Genomic DNA, 9,046 nt, shown 5'->3' with positions numbered 1-9,046 from the left:
CAAATTCCCTCCCTAGGATGTCGGGTTGGCACCTAGTCTTTAAGACTAGGTAAGCCTATCAATGCGAAATAATAATAAATATCTGAAATAAATAAAGTATAATTCACACAATTTCAACTCCCAAAATCCGGTAGAAATAAGTCACAAGATTCTAAGAATTTATCCTCACTGTCTCTATATGACAGAGTCTAAGAAAATAGGGAAAACAACACAACAATAATAGAAGGGGACTCCGGAGTCTGCGGACGCTGGCAGATATACCTCGAAGTCTCCGTGCACAGGTACTCACTGATGTCTGGGCTGGTAAGAAGTACCTGGATCTGCACAAAAAGATGTGCAGAAGCGTAGTATGAGTATACCACAGTGGTACCCAGTAAGTGCCAAGCCTAACCTCGGTAGAGTAGTGATGAGGTCAGGTCAGGCCCTACTGGAAAATAATAATCAATGGCATGGTAAAATATTTTACAGTATAATAAAATAAAATAAAAATGGAAATGAATCAAGTAATAAGTCACCATTTAATTGCACAAATAATGGCAAATAATACCTCGTGGAACAAAACAGAATTTCTTTTCGACTTTAAGAAAAACCACAACAAAATAAAAGGCAACTACGACCATAAATCAGAATCGAGAACTGCGGAGAGGTTCTAACCGGCCTAGCCTAACCAACCGCTACAAGAGGGCAGGAAATAGATGTGGTGGAGACTCAAGTCAAGGCGATGGATCACTATCACTATAGATAGATGCTTTCCCTGGACTGTGTTCAATGGCACCTGATATGCCAACAAGGGCTTACTAAGAGATCTTGCATGTTTTATAGGGTCCTTCTTATGTCTTTCCATAAGCAGAAGTATGAGTAGAGCTGCTCTTCCCCTATTCTTAATCCCACTTCTTATGTCTGTCAACAAGAGCCCAGCCCCTGGTTCAATCGATAGATAGGCCGAAAACATATTTCTGGACAAATGAACAGACCTTTCCTTACTTGACTTGCCAACAAAGCGGTCAAACCAGTAACCAAGTTCATGCGTCAGTACCACGTCCAGGATCTTAGGAAAGGGGAAGCTCAAATGATATCTAATGGGATGGGCATGCTCCCCACTGCTCTATGATTTATTATAGTCATACTCTGTTTCGTACCTGGTAGCTAGCCTTTCGCTTCCTCCTTGTACTAGATTTTGACTTGAATTCCCCCTGAAAGCGAGAACGCACTATATGCCTTTAAAATAAAAAGAAGGCTGGAAAAAAGAGAGAGCTCCTTTCTTTTCTAGCTTTGGCGGGAGGAATGAAAATCCTATCCTATACGAAGGCCTATATACAAAAAAAGCACTTTGCCTAGAATCCCAAGTTGCCTCCCCTCTCCTCTGAGGCCGATCGCATCCACTTTTGGAGCCCCTCTCCTCTGAGGCCGATCGCATCCGCTTTTGGAGCCCCTCGCCTTTGAGTACGGCAGCAGCCCAGACATAGACCGAATTAGGGGCCTAAACTCTTGAGTAGATTGCCCATGGAAAGGAGCTTACTCCAAGATCTGACTCCGCCCGTGTAGGAGTTCGGGAAGGCCAGAAGTAAACAAAGAGCGGTAGAAGAGAATAAAGTGTTGCGCCCATTCTTTTCTTTCATAGCTTGGAGCAAATGGAAGGAGACGTCGTGCAAGCCGAAGACTTTGACAGGTGTCGGTAGGCACGCCTCTGATAAGGGCTCGATCCTGAGAATCAATCCCAATCGAATCTATGGAAGGGAGACCCTCTATCCTCTTAATCTTTAGAGTAGATATTATATATAGGATAATCAGTCCACTGCGGTGCCCAAGACAAGGCAAGATGAATAGGAATGTTGAAGGGACATAAGGCTCAGCTAAGGTAAGGAAAGACCCTGACCATCTAGGTCACCAAGTACTCTTATTTTTTAGGGAGTCGGAGACGATCGAAGAGGCAGCAAAATAGGAACTTTCGATCAGGGAGAGCTCAACAAGGTCGAGACCAAGATGATGGATATTCCAAGGAAGATCGAAGAAGATGAATGAAGGTTTATACCTACCCCTAACTGGCACTATGAATCCAATCCCATCTACATAGATGTTCCTAGCCACGAGATGAGGGGGTTCTCTCTTACTGTTAAGCCGTCTTCAACTCTTCTTTCTTTACTCCTTTCCGCATCGGGGCTGATAATTGGATAGAATCTCCTTAAATAAAGAAAGGGGGCGTATAAATTGGGTTTTTGGCTCGCAATAAAGCTAGGGTCCTGATCGAGCAACTAGTAGTCCTATCTATCCACCTCTCCAGACACAATATCTTGAGTACCTATGATGGTGACCACATCTGCTGGCATGTGATGTTTGGACATAGAATCGAGTCCTTGTGAATGGGCAAAGCCAGGTGCTCTTATTTTACGACGGTAGGGACGATTGCTTCCATTACTGACCAGAAAGACACCAAATTCTCCTTTAGGTGCTTCAACTGCGGTATAGGTAGAAGGAGCTGGTACGGAAAAACCTTCTGTATAAGGTTCGAAATGGTGAATTGAGGTAGAGTAGACCGATGATCCTGTAGTCATTTGGCCGGCTATTGAAAGAAAAAGCTTGCATCTGCTTCCCCTATTATATAACCGGTCCCATCTCTCTCCAAACCTAACGTGGTAGTTTCCCATCATAGGGCTTTCTATCTATAGATTAAGCCATTACCAAGGAGCTAATTCGTTCAGAACTCAGTTGACTGCTTCTATAGAGAAGGCGGAGCGTCCTTGGCTCAGCATTATAGCACATAGGGCTTCGGCGCTACTACAGCGCTTCGCTAACTCGAAGCGCCTCGCTATGAGAATCTAGCTTCGCTAACGCTCGGCTAAGTCTTGAACCTTCGCGCTGACCGTTCGCTTTCTCAGTAGCAAAAGCGCTTCTCTTTGCCCCTTAACCTTAAGTAGAAGGACAAGAAAGAGATTATTGGTTTTCTTGCTCCCGCTTCCTCATCTGCGCTCATCAAGCCAACTTTGCTCTTTGGGAGGTGAAACAGCGGTTGAAGCGGACATTTCGAAATGACAGCATCGAAGATATATTTCTATATATACACGGTTACGGTTATCTCGGACTGCGTTCCGGAAAAAGCAGCCTACTTGTGGGGCACTGTGTACTTACAGCCTCTACGATAAGCAAGTGAATGTGGCCGGTGCGTGGCGAACGGTTCATCAAGCCATTTTTCGCCTCAACTCCCTAAATAGGAAGAGGGGTAGTTTACAAATAGGGGTAATCAATTCGCACCTGACTGTGATAGCCCTCTCGATACCTTATTGGAGCTTTGTAACTAGTGGCCGGTTTCCCGTCGCGTCAGCCTTTTCCCAGTGCGCGGAGCCCCAACGAGGAAGGTGTTAGTGCTTTATCATTGGGTCAATAATGCTAATCCCTCTTTTTGTGCTACTCCTAGGGCGGGAAGAAGATAAGAAAACGCGAAGCGTTCTCTTGCTTTCCCAACCTGTTGTTTCTAAAGACTGCCCTCTCTCGGCTGGATCTTGGTCCAGCCTACTACGAGGATCCCGTATCCAGCAACCCAACCTATACAAAGGGCATCAAAGCCCCTTGACTAGGTTGGAGCTATAAAGCTTACCTTATATTATTAAAAAGGGAAAGGGCACACATGACCTGGTGTCACAAGTATATGAGTATCTAGTAGATTATACAAAATTTCTAAATACAGTCTGAAATATATAGACAGAATACAAATACAAGGAAAGACACTAGCTACTGCAGGACAACTCAGAAAGGCAGCTCAGTACTAGGCCACGGGGTATCCTGGATGCGCTCCGGTAAGACCATCAAAAACTCCTGTCTCAGATCCTGCATAAAAAAGTGCAGCAAGTGTAGCATGAGTACGTACACAACGTGTACCAAGTAAGTATCAAGCCTAATCTCGAAGAAGTAGTGACAAGATGTCGACTTTGATACTCACTAAGGGTCAATAATAATAAATAAAATAAAAATAGAAATATTTAAATCAACATGATTTATATGAATAACAATAATTTTCTTTAACCAACAGAAATAATTAATTCCTTCGATTGCAATAATTTTCAATTTATTAATTAACTTCACAAACTGCAATGAAATATCAAGGTATCGTGTAATTATTATTATTAGGCACGATGTCTGCCGAGATCATTCGGCCCGATCCAGAGTGTCGTGTACACTGCCGAGGGATGTGCGGCACGACCCATAGATGCATCTATATTGCCGAGGCGTTCGGCCCGCTCCACAAGAAAGGATGACATTTTCTTATGAACCTCCGGAATGAGAAGTTGTTATAAAGCTAATACATAATGATGTACAAGTTCTATTAATAATTAAATAATTTACACAAAGATTCAAGTATAAGAAATTTTGTTCTTTTACTATTTCCTCTAACAATTCACAATATAATTCCAATATTTTAATTAAATAGAGGATGCAATTTGTCACAAGTATTTCATGATTTGAGTCTTAATCTACCCGGACATAGCATAATTAGTAGCTACGTACGGACTATCATCACCTCGTGCGTACATAGCCTCCCACAATTAATAACAATTATTAATTTAAATCACTTATGGGGTAATTTTCCTCTTACAAATTTAGTCAAGAGACTTACCTTGTCTCAAAGCCCACTTCCCGATCACAACATCGCATTAAAGTCTCAATTAAATGCTAAAAATTCTAAAACTATCCAAATTTTATACAAAATAATTAATACATGCTCAATAATTCGAAATTAGGCTATTAAATTAATTACTCAACCCAAAATGGTAAAATTTCTAAAATTCATCCGGGCCCACGTGCCCGGATTTCGAAAACTTTCGAAGGCAAACGTTACCCATAATCTCAAGAACTCAAATATACAATATACATCTAATTCCATAACCATTTTCGTGGTTAAAATCTAATTTTTATACAAATCTAGGTTTTTCATCTAAACCCTTGATTTTCAAGATTTACAGGATATAATCTGTAACGACCCGACCGGTCATTTTGAGCATTTACGCTCCTTTCTACTATTTGAAGTCTTGAATAACTTCCTACGAGGTATTATGACTTGTGTGAATTATCGGTTTTGGGTTTAAGGTATTTCGGAGTTAGCTTGGAAGAATAAATTTTATGTTGGAAGCTTAAGTTGAAATAATTGATCGGATATTGACTTATATGTAAATGACCCCGGAATAGAGTTTTGATGATTCCAATAGCTCCGTATGGTGATTTTGGACTTAGAAGTGTGTACGAAAAATTATTTGGAGGTCCGTATTGGAATTATGCTTGAAATGGCGAAAGTTGAATTTTTGGGAAGTTTGACCGGGAGGTTGACTTTTTGAAATCGGGGTCGGAATCCAGTTTTAAAAATTTTCATACCTCTGTTATGTCATTTATGACTTGTGTGCAAAATTTCAGGTCAATCGAATGTGATTTGATAGGTTCCGGCGTCGTTTGTAGAAATTGGAAGTTTCTAAGTTCATTAGGTTTGAATCTATGTGAGATTCGTGTTTTTAGTGTTGTTTGATATGATTTGAAGACTCGAGTAAGTTCGTATGATATTTTTGGATTTGTTGGTATATTTGGTTGAGGTCCTGGGGGCCTCGGGTGTGTTTCAGATGGTTAACGGATCAAATTCGGACTTAGAAGGAAAAGTTGAAGTTTCTGCCATCTGATGCAATCGCACCTGCGGAAATTCCATCGCAGGTGCGAGCTCGCAGAAGCGAGCTTGGAAAGCACAGATGCGAGCAAGGGCACAGATGCGTGGGCTTTTTCCGCACATGCGGTTGGCACAGAGGAATGGCCTTATATGGTATATATATATATATATATATATATATATATATATATATATATATATATATATATATATATATATATATACGAGATGGAATATCCATGGGCCGGATTGGCCATAAACAGTACCGAGTGACAGAATGATTTGTGGCCAGTATTACATGAGGTCTTTCCACTGAGATGTCATATTCCTCATATCATGCAGTATTGATCTATTTCACTTGTACTGAGTTTAACTGTTGAACTTGAAAGCATTCCTACATTTCTGTACCATTATTTATACTGGACTGTACCTATGGAGATCATCATTACTTTTATCCCAGAGGTTTGTCTTGTTACTTATTGAGTTGGTTGTACTCATACTACACTCTGGACCTCGTGTGCATATCCAGGTGAATTCAGACACGGAGACTGTTAGATTTCAGAGTACTATCAGTTGGAGACTATCAAGGTAGATGCTTGGCGTCCGCTGACCTTATCTCTCTTTCCTTCAGTTATTGTATTGTTCTATACTTTCAGACAATGGTTGTTTTTATCAGTCAGACATTGTATTCATATTTGATGCTCATGTACTCAATGACACCGGGTTTTGGGAGTGTTATATTTGTATTTTTGAGATTTCTTCCGCTGAATTTAATTATTATGTTTTTAAATTTTAAAAGATATGGTGGTTTATTTAGATTGTCGGCTTGCCTAGTATTGAGATAGGCGCTATTACGATAGGTGAAATTTTGGGTCGTGACATAATCTATGTATTTAACTCAAAGTGTGTAGAATTAACCTACCTTCAAGTTGCTAGTTGAAATCTCCTCTCAAAAAGCTCCAAAATCGCCCCAAAATGGAGGAAATACGGGCTAAAAATGACTCAGCCACGTTCCCTTTAAACCATTCTGCCCAGCAGCATTTTCGCACTTGCGAAGGGCTAGCCGCACCTGCAGAAAAAGCCTCGCAGGTGCGAGTTTCCCTCGCCTGGCCAAGCTCTGCATCTACGGCCTCAGGACCGCTTCCCCGAGTCTGCTTCTGCGACTTGGGCCTTCGCATCTGCGCCCTTTCCGCTTCTGCATGCCAAGCTTCGCACCTGCGCACTCGCAAGTGCGCCAAAAATTCCGCTTTTGCGGCGTGTGCCAGCCTCCCCCTTTCTTCGCTTCTGCGGCTTGGGACTCGCTTCTGCGAGCTCGCACCTGCTGTTGCCTATGCGCAGATGCGGTTGCAGCAGAAGCCTGGTGCAACAACTGCTCTTCAAAAATCCAAACTTGGTCCGAGCCTCGTCCGGTTAACACCTGAGGCCCCCGGGGCCCCGCCCGAACATACCAACAAGTTTGAAATCATAAAATGTACTCACTCGAACCCTCAGAACGTGTAAAATAACATCAAAACTAAGAATCATACCTCAAACCAAATTGATTCAACTTAAAAATTTTAAATTCTTCAAACTTAGTTCGAACACGCCGAAATATACTTATACTACTCGAAATGACACCAAATTTTGCGTGCAAGTCTTAAATCACCATACGGAGATATTCCTAGGCTCAGAATTTCAAACGGATCTCGATTACTCCAAAACCTACTCCAAACCATATTTAAAGAACATTTTACCTTCAAATAGCTAGTTTTCACTATTAAGCGTTGAAACGCTTTCAGGTTGTCCAAAACCCGATTCGAACATATGCCAAAGTCCAAAATCATCATACGAACCTATTGGAATTGTTCAATCCCGATTATGGGGTCGTTTTCTAAAAATATTGACCGAAGTCAAACTTGGCCTTTTAAAGCCAAACTAAAGAACTAAGTGTTCTGATTTCAACCCGAACACTTTCAAATCCTGAACCAACTATCCCCGCAAGTCATAAATTAGTAAAAGCACGTATGGGAAGTCTTATCTAGGGAAAAATAATTCTAATAGTCAAAATGATCGATTGGGTCATTACAAGATACTTCATTACACGGCTATTGAAATAGAGCCAAAATTTGATTCCTAAAGAAGGAGAAGGATATCATTTTTTACTATTGGAGGCGTAAGTTGTGCAAAGCATTTCAATTTGCTAATAAATAAATCTCAATAAGGGTATAAAAAGAAAAAAAAAACTGTTGATTTTCTATAGAAAAAAGTGTTGAAAATTGGTCAAATATCTATTCCTTTATTCCTCACAATTTACTTCTTCCATTCAATGTGTCTTTTCCATATAAAGATTCCTAAATCGAAAAGGAGTTTAAAATGCTCTTTTTTTTTTACCTAAATCTAAAGAAGAAATTCTAGAATTGGTAGGAATGAAAAATTAAAGTCCAAAATATTTGAAAAATAACTAAATGGCTATTCCCGAAAGTAAGAAAAATAATTAACTTATTATTCTTAATTATTAGAAAAATAATCAAATGACTATTTTGTCTAGTGTAAAGCCTATTTTAAAAATATAAAAAGGCGGACGGTATTTCGCTAAAGGATTTCGTGCTTTTTTATAATACTTTATTTACACGCGATCAATTACCTAAATACGTCATTATCGTGTTTGTATTTATATGGGTAAAAAATCTGCCTTAATGGGATTTAACATGAAGCGATATGATCGAGGTCAATTAGAAATAACGGGGCTCGTAGCCGGGTAGTCAATAACGGTCGAGGTCGAGTATCAAGGGCAGTGTTAACGGTTAGTTTTTGTAATAGAATATTCAGGAGAATATTCAATTGAATATTCTCAGTGTCTGTATTTTTAAAGTTGATTGAGGAATGTCCCATATAAATAGAAAAAGAGATAGGAAAAAAGTGTGTAATATTCTTTGATAAGAACACTCCTTGAAAAGCAGACTTTCTCTCTGGATAAGAGACGATCACTACACTTTTTTCATTAGATCCAAGAAAGGTCCCAACATTCTAGTATTTGTCTATCATTCATTATTGTCAGAAAGAAAAATCGTCCACCTCATTCAATATTGGGTGAATCATTCCATTTATTTACTTTAATGTCATTTATCGTTATTTATTGATTGATATTCCTTCATCATTAATGATCTTGAAACATTAAATGTACATCACATTTAATCTTCTCTCAGCACTACTCTTGCGTTATTTATGTTAATCGATTATAGATCTGAAGTTATCATCATTAACTAGGTTTAACCATTCGTCATACTAAATTAATTAGTTGAATCAAAGTTCTTACACTTTGTGGTCAAAACATTATTCCTTTGTACAAAATGTTGATACTTTCAAAAAACATATTTATCAATGGTTTTCGACCAATCAATTCTGCCTGTGATTTCTTCGTTGCAT

This window comes from Nicotiana tomentosiformis, chromosome 2 (genome assembly GCF_000390325.3).
Source record: "Nicotiana tomentosiformis chromosome 2, ASM39032v3, whole genome shotgun sequence".
Classification (NCBI taxonomy): Eukaryota; Viridiplantae; Streptophyta; class Magnoliopsida; order Solanales; family Solanaceae; genus Nicotiana; species Nicotiana tomentosiformis.
Note: the sequence above shows the minus strand (reverse complement) of the source record.